Source organism: Fukomys damarensis, unplaced genomic scaffold (genome assembly GCF_012274545.1).
Source record: "Fukomys damarensis isolate Sample0158 unplaced genomic scaffold, DMR_v1.0_HiC HiC_scaffold_15, whole genome shotgun sequence".
Taxonomy (NCBI): Eukaryota; Metazoa; Chordata; class Mammalia; order Rodentia; family Bathyergidae; genus Fukomys; species Fukomys damarensis.
Window position 1 is genome coordinate 40,291,031 of NW_022900927.1, and position 14,386 is coordinate 40,305,416.

General features: G+C 35.7%; 1 protein-coding gene across 1 annotated transcript in view; it reads right to left on the reverse strand.

Annotated features, from left to right (window-relative positions):
* Nucleotides 1-14,380, reverse strand: part of Osbpl8 (oxysterol binding protein like 8) — a 168,018-nt gene extending 153,638 nt beyond the window's left edge. Inside the window, exon 1 of the mRNA XM_010639539.3 lies at nucleotides 14,059-14,380. The gene's annotated coding sequence lies outside the window, so the exon portion shown is untranslated. The remainder of the gene's footprint in view (nucleotides 1-14,058) is intronic.
* Nucleotides 14,381-14,386: the final 6 nt, after the last annotated feature.

The window sequence follows — 14,386 nt, forward strand, 5'->3', positions numbered from 1 at the left end:
AAAAAAAACACATACATTTACATCTTTTGTCTTAAAAGAAAACCAACATGCATGCCACAGGTTCTCCACTACTGACCTATACAATGGTAAAAAAAAAAAAATCCAGCTATTCCTCCAAAGACTAATAACCTAGAATATATAAAGAATCCAGAAAAAAAAAAAAAAAAAAAAAAAAAAAAAAAAAAATTCCTCTACAATAAAATACTCAATCAAAAAATGAGCAGGAGAAGTACACATTCCAATAAATGTTTTAAAAAATGTTAAACATCCCTGGCCATCAGAAAGATGCAAATTAAAATAACACTTAGATTCCACCTCACTCCAAAAAGAATGGCTATCATCAAGAAACTAAATAACAAATGGTGGCAAGAATGTGGGGGAAAAAGGAATCCTTTCATATTGCTACTAGGAATGTAAACTAGTACAACCATTGTGGAAATCAGTACGGAGGAGCCTCAAACAATGAAAACTAGGAATTTAATTTGATCTAGCTATTTTGCTTTTAGGTATCTTCCTGAAAGAATTAAAGACAACCTAGTTTAGTAATATAAGCCTATGTTTAGACCAGGTATTATACACATTTTATACTAGCACAATTCATAGTAGCAAAACCTTAGAAACAGCTTATATATCATCAACAGATGAGTGGAAAAAGAAAACATGGTATTTATATACAATGGAGTACTACTTTGCCATAAAGCATAAATATAAGTCATTTGCAGGAAGATGAATGCACTTGGAGACCGTAAGGTTAAATGAAATAAATCAGCTTAAACACTGCGTAGGTTCTCTTATATGAGAAAGTCACAATCTAAATAAAGACCAAAAAAAAAAAAAAACCAACCAAACAAACAAAAAAGTATAGATAATAGATAGTAGGGAGATACATCTTTTTCAAAAGGGAAGGGGATCAAGAGATGGGGAGAGGGAAAGTGGGTATAGAAAGAATTAAGATATACTACATATATGTACCAACACACAAGGAATTTAATCATGAAATGCAAACACATACTAATGAAAAATAAAGTTTTGGGAAAAAAATCACAAAAAGAGCTAGGTCCAAAAGAGATCTTCTGGACTGCTAAACACATGGAAGTCCCAGGAGGGCTGTGCATCTAGAGGGGGAATGGAAGTTCTGAGTCCTATTCATATACATTTCTTTTACCTGCCTGTTTACCTGAATCCTTTGTAATCTTCTTATATTAAACTAGTAAATATGATTCTCTCAAGAAAAATTGCATTCTGATTTATTAAATATGGCTACTAGCTATAATAAACTAAGATCCAGTTTCTTACAAGTAAAAAATTTCATATGCAAATTTAAGCTGAGTTCATTATTAAGAATCAAAGCTTGAAATGCAAGAGTTAAAGTTAATTCAAGACAGCTATTCAACATTCAAAGCAATTTCTTCACATTTTGATCAAAACTAAAAATGGGTTTCCGACTTTGGATTGAAAGAAAAATGAGCACATGAGCACCTAACTCTGGCCTAGGTGCTATGGGTTTTGAATTCTAGGCATAAGTTACAATAGAAATAACCACTATCTTTAATTTATAGCATAAGCAAACAAGACACTTAATTACACTTCTGTGTGCCAATTCAGAAAGGATTTAATTTTTATTACTTGAATTAAGAAAACCAAAAAAGTGAGAAACTAGGGAGATAAATCTAATATTGAAAGCCTATTCCTAAAAGGAAATCCTGATCAATACGATAGTGACAAATTCTACTGACTGTTTTGGAAAGCATGTATTTTTTCAATTTAATTAAAATCACAATTTGTCTTATAACCACAAAATATATCACAGGGGAATTTAAACTGAATAACTTAATTACTATGAATTATGAAGCCCCCCAAAATAACTAACTAAAGGATACCTTGCTGGTTAACATGCTCAATGTATTCAACAATCAACCTCTTAAATGAATTTCCATCTTAATTACAGATTTGTGTTTTGCTTTTTAATTTCTACATCCTAATCATAAATTTCAGAAAATGAAGTTAATTTTCCAAATATACATTTGAAAATATTTAAGCTATTATCTATATAATTTTGGAGATTTTTTTTTCCCTTCGATATGAGGTCTCTATGCCGCCCAGGCTCGGTTTCAACCCTTGATATCCCTGCCTCAGCCTTCGGAGTAGCTGGGATGATAGGTATATATAATTGATAATGTGGTCTTGAAGGTACTATTTCTAATAGTATTCTGAAGACATAATTGAAATATAAAAATTGTATGTATTTAAGGTACACAACTTTCTATTTAAAATCACAGGAATGAGAAGATAACAAAATTATAAGAGAAGCAATAAATAATTCAGTGACAACAGATATCTCAAAGGAAAAATACTCAAAACCCATGAAAAAGTAGTCAGAGACATATAACTACTATTTAATCCAGTTTCTGGAGGCTAAAATCAAAAGGTGTATAGAATATAAAGTTCATAAAACATCAGAAATTGGTCTACTGCATTACTGCATATTTATAACTTTGACTTCTACATTAGAAAATAAAGAATGTGCAGATTATTTCCTAAGCTACTTTAAGTTTCAAAGAAGTATTTACTATGTAAGTTTTATAATATCTTATATAATCAGGCCAAATTTGGGGGTTTAAGCCTCAAATCTCAAGTGCTTTAACAAGATTTCAACTTCAAAGTAGTCAGCAATTTTTAAATCTAGATTTTAAAATCTTCTGATTGTACAAGAATTATAACTCTAAATAATAAAAGTCATTCTAATAGTCAAAACTACAGCTGTAAAAAACCAAAACTATACCTGTAGAAAACAGAACTTCAAAGTCTCATGAGAGGAAAAAATGAACAAAATAAAGGCAATATTTTAGACACGAGGAAAAGAAATAAATTTAAATTTATTTACAAGGTTAAGTTATCATACTATCTAAGGTCAGTCAAGAGGAAGCCTGGAAAAGTAAAGAGAAAATAAGATAAATAAAAATTTAAAACAATGCTGAAAAACCATGAGTATAAAATGAAAGCTGCAAATAAAAAATAAAGACCTGAATGAAATAAGTAGGCAATTTAAGCTCTAGAATCAAAATAGTGCCAAAGATAAAGTAAAAGGAAGAGTAATGGAGAAAAAAAAATCAACTATTAAACCATTGTAGGTACTACATTTAAGGCAGAAAAAGAAATTAAAAGTAATAATAACATCTCACCTGTCTAAATATAGTTGAGAAACAGAACATTTGAATTATCAAAATGTCAATCAGGTTATGAGCATAAAGCTTGAAGTTCCACTCCCTAGAGTAAAATCACTATTTCACACATAATTCTAAATAGTCTCCAAAATAGTTTAGCTTCCAAATAGTAAACAAGAAATGGCAAGAGAATCATAATGACATGTGCAAGTTACATGACAACAAACGAGGAAACAGAAAAACTAAGCAAACAAAAATGCAAAAAGAATTCAAGTTTTAGAATCAACTGACAGGAAGACAGAAACAAGTTTACAAACCAAAACTGAAGGGATACCACTGTAGTTTAACTCTGTATCTTGATCATAACTTCAATGGATTATTCTGCACTAATAAGAAAACGGTTCAACAGGTTTTTTAAGAAGCTTACAAAAGAACTTAATATAAAAGAGGATGGTAAAAATAAATGTTCCCTCCAGTTACTCCAGATAGTCCTTTGAAATAAAAACAATTCTTACAGAAAGAAAGAAAATCACAAGAGCAAAGAAATTATAATTGAGGATAAGTGTAGAGGGAAAAAATCCAACAAATTTCTGCAAGATGAAAAGGCTATGTGAGATGTAACAAGCGAAAAGACCACAGCCTTGTTATACCCTTTAAGAGTGATGAAGGATGAGATTCAATATATTGGCCAGAATGCCAAAGAAGCATGATTGAAAAATAAACGACACAGCAGAGGGTAGAATAAAACTAGTGTTTAAAACAGAATTAAGTATTGTTTGATTGATTGCATAAGGAACAACTGTATCTCCCATCCTCCATCTCCAAGAAGCACCTAAAAAACAGCCTCATGCAAAAAAGTCAACTTTTTTCTTAAAGAAAAGCAGGTGTCTAGGAAAGTCAAACAAGGATGCTGACACAAAATAAATCCTAGTGTAGCATTTAAAGGGCCTACTGTCTGGCCTTCTCTCAGCCTAAAACAATACCTATCAAGAGACAGATTCTGATCGGTACTGTCCTGCCCTCTAAAATCATCTGGCCAGAATCCCTAGTAAATGGAAAAATCTTATATACAGAAAATAGTCCAAGGAACAAGCAGGAGGGAGGGAAACCCAGATCAGGAACCCAATACTTTCTAACCCCAAAGGGCCAACCAGAATCACCAGGGACGTAAGAAAAACTAAGCATGAAAAAGAATGATTAAAAACAACCAAGACTGACCAGAGAGGAAAGGGAGATTAACTGAGGTGACAAAAATATCTTTTAAAAATCTGCTTTACACATTCTGAGTATCACGATGATATTACAACATAATATAAGAATGCAGGAAAAGAAAAAGAACAAGAAAATGTGTTGCTTACCCTTAGAAAAAAAAATCAGCCAAAATACTAGACAGAAAAAAAATTCCCTGAACACAAAGCAAGAGAATCACAAAACATGAAAGTAAAGATAAGACAAAGAGGATCCATGGAAAACAAAACATCTGCCTAATACAAACAAATAGTGAAGGAGATATTAGTAAAGACAAAATAAAGGAGAATTTGCAAGATTTGAAAAAAGTATGATTCAGACTATAAGGGCAAATGAATGTCTAGGAAAAAAATAAGAATTATCTATATGTCTGATTATGACCTCATTGCTAAGGCAAACCAAAGAAGACCAAAGAACAAATCACCGTAAAAGGCTAGTGAATCAGACTGGCATGTAACTTCTAATCAGCATCTCTGAATGCTAGAAGACAACAGAGCAATCTTTTTCCAGTTCTAAAAGAAAATTACCTGTAACCAATAATATTGTTTCTAGACAAACTATCAGTCAAATGTGTGAAGAGTGAAGACATTTTTGTGCATAGAATTCCGAAAGTCTGCCTCTTACAGATTTTTCATTACTTAAGCGTGTACTTTAAAAAAATGAATAAAGAAAAAAAAGGAAGCTATATGATAGAATGGAATCAATTCAAGAGTATAGTGAAAAGAAGCTGTATGCAAAGTCCTAAAAGGCAACCAGTCCAAATTGAGGTGGGGTTATAGGTAACTCTTGATGAATAGAAAACACAGTGTAATAAATAGCACGCTAGAGTTGGGGCATAGGGCAGTAGGAAGATTATGATATAGAGATATAGTATAAGGTGAGGAGACAATTAGAAACATCAAGAAAAACAGAAAGTCTACTGAAATATTTTTTTTTAATTCAATGGGCAGAACTGGTAAAATAAATTCTGCTGAACCTGGCTGTATCAACTTTTCTTCTTGTAGCCCAGTGGCTCCTTAATAAGATCTGTAGAAAAGGAGTCACAACCTAAGCATATTACCTGACCCAGTAGTAATATTTACATAGTCATAATATCAAAACTATTAGTTTTCATTATTTAGAAACAACCTATTGCCATAGTATCTGGGAATATGGTGTGTGGGGCAGGGGGTGTTTATAGACAATAAAAAGTATAGCCATAAGTTTAGGACAAAGAAAAAGGAGGTAATATAGAAAATATGGGTAATATCTAAAGCTGATAAATATGAATCACACTTCAATAGAAACTATGGCATTTTAAAAATAGCAGTTTCTTTTATTGCACTGACAATCCCCTAGCAGCTCCATCTATCCCCTAAAAGGGGGAAAGTCCTTTAATTGAAGATGACAGCTGTGTTCAGTTTAAAATAATTTCTTTTTGGGTTCATTCAGTCTTTAAAACTGATTCTCTACTAAGGGTGATCTTGCCCCCTCAGGAGACATTTGACAATTTCTTGAGGCATTTTTTGTCGACACAATTAGCAAAGTTGCTATTGGAATCTAGTGGATGGATATCAGGGATGGGGCTGTATATTCTACAATACACACATAAGAACTCAAAAAAAAAATTTTCCAGCCTAAAATATCAAGTACCAAGTTAAAAAAAACTCTGCTTTAAGAGACTTCTTCAGATTTTCACAGTTTCTCTCTTCCTTAAATTTTCACTGGTGTCTGGGCAAAAGAGGAAGCTTTCATGGGCATTCAAAATGTCCTGATTAATCTGCATGTAGACTCATGGACTGTGCTGCGAATTCTCACTCATCTCTTAGGTTTGGCCATTGGTCCTCAGAGTCCAGGCATATGGTAATGAGTATGTTGAAACACAATCAAAGAACATCTCCTTAGTTGGTCCCATCCACCTCAACTTATGGTGGTAAGGATATTTTAGGACCTCAACTAACTCCTCCATCCAGTCCATGGTTTATAGTTAAAACAACATCAGCTGCTTAACAAATAAACCCTAATTTTTCAGTAGCTTCACACAACAAAGATTATAGTCCTGGGTGTTTCTATTTGGTGCATAGCTTTCTTCTACATAGTAATTTAGGGACTCTATATTCTTCCAATCTCATGACTGTTACCATTCCATAAAATCTCCAGTCTCCACATCAAGCCTTGGACTAGGAAAAGATGGTTAAAAAAAAACCCAAAATTAACATACCCACTTTTCTGCTACTTCAACCCAGAAATGACCAAACATCATTTCCATTCACATTCAACGGTAAAAATGAGTTACAAAAGGAATTGGATATTTTGGTGGGCAATGACATGAACCTGCCCTTCTCACCTCTGTTGCAGTCTCCCCTTTTCTGTCACAAGTAGCTTTACCTCAGGTGTGCTGGCTCTCACTGTTAACTTATAGTTCTTTCATTAAAGGCATGTGAGAACACCCACAAGAAATTCAGGGTACTATCTCTGACCCCTTCTCTACCTAAGTACACTATTTTCCTCCCCTGCAGCCACCCCATATCAGTGGAGGGACAGAAACAAGGCAATAAACTAGTAAGCAATTATACAGGTTCTGAACTCAAGTAGTCTGTCTGGCCCCAGGCCTGTGCTGTTCTATTTCTTTAGATTTCTAAAAATAACAGATAAGGAAGTCCTTTCATTACTACCAATGAATATTTGTAAAGCACCAACATCTTACAAAACAGCTTAGTAATCATTACAAACTCCATGCTATGATGCACAGAACTGTTTTTCTTTACTTCTGAACTGCTCATCTTAAATATTATAGTCACAACAATACGCAAAATTATATATAAGCCAGACGAGTTTCCACAATATCCTACTCTCCACTTAAACAACATACCTGTGCCCACTTGTCAATAGCATCCCATCTCTCCACACTCCTGTCCAATAATAATGTGACTTAGATGGAACTGTTCTTTTGCCAGATCTGCCATACTGCCACTCCACCGAAGTATGCCTACAAAAATTTCATAATCTCCACAGAAGCCGGAGACTTCTTTGTAACAACTACAGTCTGATAAACTACTGGTAATTTGTGGGCACTGTAAGCTCCTTTGGTGATGGTCATTTCAACAGGATACATTTCAATTACACAGATTTGCATCTTTCAACTATCACCACACAAAAACTATACCATTCTGTAAATCATTCTATTTTTTTAAAAGTTAGTTCTAATAAGTCAGCTTAAAACACTACTATGGAGTTTGATTCCCAATACCAAAAAAAAAAAAAAATAATAATAATAATAATAGCTAAAAAAATTTATTGGAACCAGGATGTAGCTCAGTGGCACTGTGCCTGCCTGCCAAGCACAAGGTCCTGAGTTTGTACCCCATATGGGGGGAGGGGAAAAAACACTACTATGCATCTACTATGTTCTTTCATTTCTAGTCTGAAATCTTCCAGTGAGAAAATGGCAAATGGATAAAAAATAAGTATCTGCATTACCTCACATATTTTTAAGATTTTAAAACAGGATCTCAGTCATAAATAAGTTAAATTTTTTAAATGAAGGCTATATTCTACTTTACATTTTTATCAAATCATACCAGTAAAACAGACTCAGAAAGACAAAGCTAAGAGTATCATGAGTAGCAACTGCAAATGAACTGTACACGGCAGTAAAAAATAGCAGTAATTAGAAGGTTGGGTTACCCTTAAAGTTCAACCCTTTTGGTAGATTCCACTACTTACTACTTAACTCTCTGCAACTCAGGTTTAAAAGAGAAGGAAATAGCCTGGCTTTTTGCAACCCTGTGAGGATTAAATGGGATATGTGTCAAGTACCTTTAGAGTTGCACCTGGTATGCAGTGAGAAGTCAACATGTTAGCTATTATTATCATGCCAGTCATTCCTCTAAGGCACATTTCCTTTTAATCTATCAGTTTTTAACCACACTAAACCAAGTTTCTGCTTTTATTTGAAAAGAGCTAAGCCCTAAAAATACTTTCCCTTTTCTTCAGTTCTTTGTGAATCTGGAAGATTTCAGGTAGCTGTCTTCTTTATCATTTGAAAACTCAAGCCTCTTCTTGGTCTTTCATAATAAAATTCCCTTCAAAATATTATACAAATAAAAGTGTAGGGAAAGTGGGAAGGGTAGGGGAAAGGTAATAAGGGAAAAGAAAAAAATATGAGAAAATGAAAAAATGGAAATAAAGTGTTTATAAATGGGGAGGGGAGGAGTGGGTGAAAGGAGGGCAGGGACAATGAGAAAAAATGAGAACCAAGACCTGTCATGAAGAGGTACAAGATCCCAATGATGAATGTAACTGTACTGTATACCTAAAATGTACCAATAAACCCAATGAGAGAAAAAAAATATATTTTACAAATAAAAAAAAAAAAAAATAATAATAATAATAATAGCTAAAAAAATTTATTGGAACCAGGATGTAGCTCAGTGGCACTGTGCCTGCCTGCCAAGCACAAGGTCCTGAGTTTGTACCCCATATGGGGGGAGGGGAAAAAACACTACTATGCATCTACTATGTTCTTTCATTTCTAGTCTGAAATCTTCCAGTGAGAAAATGGCAAATGGATAAAAAATAAGTATCTGCATTACCTCACATATTTTTAAGATTTTAAAACAGGATCTCAGTCATAAATAAGTTAAATTTTTTAAATGAAGGCTATATTCTACTTTACATTTTTATCAAATCATACCAGTAAAACAGACTCAGAAAGACAAAGCTAAGAGTATCATGAGTAGCAACTGCAAATGAACTGTACACGGCAGTAAAAAATAGCAGTAATTAGAAGGTTGGGTTACCCTTAAAGTTCAACCCTTTTGGTAGATTCCACTACTTACTACTTAACTCTCTGCAACTCAGGTTTAAAAGAGAAGGAAATAGCCTGGCTTTTTGCAACCCTGTGAGGATTAAATGGGATATGTGTCAAGTACCTTTAGAGTTGCACCTGGTATGCAGTGAGAAGTCAACATGTTAGCTATTATTATCATGCCAGTCATTCCTCTAAGGCACATTTCCTTTTAATCTATCAGTTTTTAACCACACTAAACCAAGTTTCTGCTTTTATTTGAAAAGAGCTAAGCCCTAAAAATACTTTCCCTTTTCTTCAGTTCTTTGTGAATCTGGAAGATTTCAGGTAGCTGTCTTCTTTATCATTTGAAAACTCAAGCCTCTTCTTGGTCTTTCATAATAAAATTCCCTTCAAAATATTATACAAATAAAAGTGTAGGGAAAGTGGGAAGGGTAGGGGAAAGGTAATAAGGGAAAAGAAAAAAATATGAGAAAATGAAAAAATGGAAATAAAGTGTTTATAAATGGGGAGGGGAGGAGTGGGTGAAAGGAGGGCAGGGACAATGAGAAAAAATGAGAACCAAGACCTGTCATGAAGAGGTACAAGATCCCAATGATGAATGTAACTGTACTGTATACCTAAAATGTACCAATAAACCCAATGAGAGAAAAAAAATATATTTTACAAAGGGCAGACTGTTCCATGGATGATGAGCAATAAAAGAGGTCACAAAGTACAGTGAAATTCTGAAATTTATAAAAGACTAAAGACTACTGGAGTGAAAGTTTAGATAAATGATGCAGAAGTCTTTTGGTCTGTTCAAAAAATACTGAATTTTATAATTAAAAACAGAAGAGAGATCTTTGTGGTTTACAGTCATTCATATCACTAAAAACATAACGACATTATGCTTGGTAAATATTTTCTTGTGGTTTTTGTTTTGTGTGTGGAAGTAGGTTTTTGTCTGCTTGGTTAGTTGGTTTGTTGGTGGTACTAAGAATTGAACCTATTAACCAGGATTACAGGATTATAGATGTGCACCACCGGACCCAGCTGGCAAATGTATACAGTAACTGGAAAACTCCTCCTTTCCTCACAATAATCAACAGGCAGCTTATTATTAAGCAAAGACAATTTCTTCAAAATCAAATTTTCTAGGAAAGAAAAGAATAAAGGTCAGGTTCTTGGCTGCACTTATTCCTTTGTTAATACTTTAAAACTCTGAGACATCTAGCATTCTCTGTGGTCTGTGACACTAAAGAGTAACAATTAAGGGCCAGGGATCTAGCTCAGTGGTTCTGGCACCTGCTTTGCAAGTGCAAGGACCTGAGTTCGATCTCCAGTACCAAAAAAAAGTAACAATTAAACTTTCTTTTCTATCAGTAAGCATTAAGCTCGACTGAAAGAAAACTATCCATCTAAAATTTTGATTTAGATAAAAGTATTACCATGGGCTAACTAGATGGCTTAAGTAGATACTAGAATTCGTGATAAATGGATGAAAATGTTTTTTTTAAATCTAGAAACAAAAAAATTTAAATAATTGTATATTTCTTAAAGATATATTTCTACAAATAGATATTAAGATATTTTCACCATGTTATATAATTTCATTCTTCTAACAACCATGGTAGAAATCATTAATTATCTTCACTTTACAAAGGAGAGAATTAAGATGCAGTAATTTGCCAAAGGACACATTACTTGCATAAGATGCAGTCAGGTGTCCAAATTTCCAACCACAATTTAAATGCTCTCCCTTTAATTGTACTATTACCACTCCCGAAAACTAAGTACTATACTCTATATTTTAGCATTTATAATATGTGCCAATTCTTTTAACAGGAGAGAGGCAAATATTGTGACAGGAGAAAAAATTGTCATAATGTTACTTTATAAAAATACTCACTGTGTTAAATCTAACATACTTCACTTCAATTTAAAAGCTCTGGTTCAGTTGTCCACCCTGAAGGACACCAGGTTATCTTCAGCTACACAGCCCCCTTCAAGACCTAACACAAGAATCATCTCCTCCAAGAAAGTTTCACAGATTAAATGACCTGTGCCTCTCTTCCGAAGTTAGCATCCTTCCTCTATCACCTTACTGCTCATATTTAGTTTGAGATACATTATGTTAATCACATATTCTTTTCTCTAGTCATACATCTGGGACTACACTTTTTTTGACCCAGTAAACTACTGAGCATTTGAAGATGAACTGTTGAGAAAAAGAGAGAAGGTTCTTGCTATCATAGAGAGCTTACACTGTCTGAAACTTTAACAAAGGTAAAAATAGCAAAGGGTGTAAGAGCATGATGTTCTAGGACAAGGATTTCTACCCTAGAAGGTCTCCAAAGAAACCTCTCACCCTTGCAAAGTTGACAACACTTTTTAGAAAGGAAAAAAGTCCCTTTTATCATGTCTTCCAGATAATACTTACAACTTCATGCATTTATGAAGGTACAATGAAAGGTGGGCACCAAGGCAAGCAGGAGGATCAATCCAAAATCTCTTGCATACTGACCAGAAATTTGCACACAATATTAGTCCACATATCTATTCCCATGTTACATCCACAAAATAACTATACATAATTCAATCACAATTGCTCCAACCAAGCACCTCTACTGACCCAGCCACATTCATCAAAAGCATATTTCTTACAGGCCTTTTTAAAATTCAAGTTGTTTTAATGCCTTATTTGTTGACCATACAAATAAAGTAAAACCTATCTCTCCTATTGTTGAATTGACTGATAATCCAAGATCATTGTTATAAATGTTTTCAATTTTGGATATAACACAAATATACTACTTACATATTGCGATTAGAGTAAAAAACTTCCAAGCTATATCAAAAACTTCAAGCTATATCAAAGTATCAATTCTTTGCCTTTCTGCAATTCAAGTAAGCTGCTCTTGACTGATTATTTATAAACCACATCAAGTTGTAATGTACTAAGAGCACACAATGGTTAAAATCCTTCAGGTGTGGTGGCACATGCTGTAATCACAGCACCCTTGGAGGCTTGGACAGGAAGATATCAAGTTCAAGCCCAACCTGAACCATTTAGTAAGACCCTGTCTCAAATAAACAAATAGGGCTTAGAATGTAGTTTAGTGTAGTTCTGTTTATTCCCCAGTGCCAAAAATCAATCAGTTAATCAATAAAATCAAGTAAAAAGATCGTTCTGCAATGCATACTTTACAAATTCATAGTTTTGTCATTTTTCTTAAAGTGAAACATCATCTCATAACATGAAAAGTAAACATCACTTTGGCAAATGTCTATGTGCCATGAACTTGTTGTAAGAACCATATTTGATTGCTTTTAAAATGCAGTAACATCCTAAGTGAAAAAAAAAAGAGCAGCATTTTCCCACAGATCAACAGTTCCATAACCATTCAATGAAACAAGCCACGATGATGTTTAATTAAACAAGCATTTCTAAGCAATCATGTTGAGCATTGTGGCTCAAACTATTCACATGGAATTTGACCACAATTTAATCTCCATAATTAAAGACCTAAAAGGTAGCTCTTAGGTTACCTCTATTCTCTTTACCAGCAGTCTAAAAAGGCATACGGTAATTATTCCATACACAGCTGCTATCGAAAGAAAAAAATTACATACACAGTACTCGAACTTATTTGTATTTTTAATAGAGGACATTTTAAATTGCGTAGGCTTACTCTTCCTTCTCCAACCTGTTTTATGAAACTCGTAGTATCTTAATAATCTCACTGCAAAACAGGTTCCAGCAAAAATAGAAACTGATCAGTCTCTCTGCATAATCAAGTTTAGGTGAAAGTTTATGGAATGGAGAAAACCTAACAAATAATTCACCTCTTCTTCCGTAATTCTTACAGTCTGAAATCCTGTGGGCGGCAAAAATCTTTGAATGAGTATCTTAAAAGACATAAAGTGGCACTAATTTGGGACTATTTCGGGAGAATTTTTTTTAAATGCCATACATAAGTTACTCTAACATTACTTAGACGTCATTTAGGTCTTTCCGCAGCAGCAAAGCAAAAACATCATTAAATTATTTAAAGCAAATATGCTTATATCATCAGTTAGAGAAGTTTTCCCATTTGCTTAAGGAAGAGCCCGAGTACTTACTTCAGACAGTATTTAGATAAAATGAAATTAGGGTATGTTCTGCAGCGCAGATGTCTCTCATAAAGAAGAATGTTAAACGACTTTTGTGAATGGAAAAATCTGCCTATACTGTTGCTTTGCCTCAGCCGGCTCGAGTGGGTGGCTCAATGAACCAAAAGCACGCTCCTGGGAAAGCTCTTCGGAATCTGATTCCACTCTAGAGCTTGGGAGCAAATATCAAATTTAAAAGTACAGCAAAGGCTTCCCCTTTCCTTCTAGGTTACAAGGCGTCCGCGGGAACTGAGGTTTAGAGCCCAACACCCTGTCACTCTGCTCTGCAAGGGCGGGTGCGGTCTGCGGTGCGAGGCAAAGCCTTCTCTGGGGCTGTCACAGGAAAACCGAAGCCTCGCCCAGCGACAAAGCGCCAACTCTCCAGTGCGCTGGGGCTTCCGGCAAGACCCAGCCACCCGCCCCGTCAAACTTCACGAAGGGCAGACACTTGGGGCGATCAAAATGCTCCAACTGCCCCCACGCCCAGTTCTCCTGTCGCGGCTTTGTAAGGCTGCAGACGCACCTACGTGGGCCCCGAAACACCCCACCCCCGCCAGCCTTTCCAATCCCTCGCTCCAAAAGGGACAAAGGAGCTAAGAGAAACTCGGCGCCGGGTGGCCACGAGTCCCCACAGCCAGAGCTCAGAAAGGGGGAACAGAGGGCGCAGTCGCCGGAGGGTACGAAACCTGCCGCCCCCCAACTTGGGACCCGCGCGACACTCACTGGTGTGTAACCCCTGAAGTGGCGGCACGCAGGAAGCCGATTCTTAGGGGATCCGGGCGGCGCCGGGGGCCGGGGCCCTACATGCGTCAGGTCGGACCCCAACTTCTCTCTCGGCAGCTGGAGCGCGAGGGTGCAGTGTTGCAGCCGCCGGGGCTCAGCGGGCTAGAGCGGCGAGAACTCCCTACCCGCGGTCCTCGGGCCAAAGCAGGACCCCTCCTTCTCTCCGAGTGCCCGCTACTGGCGGCGGCTACTGCCCCGGCCAAGGCTAACGCTAGAGCCGCTCGGGTTGCCGCTACCAGAACCGCCCTGCTGGGAGTGCGTCGCGGGG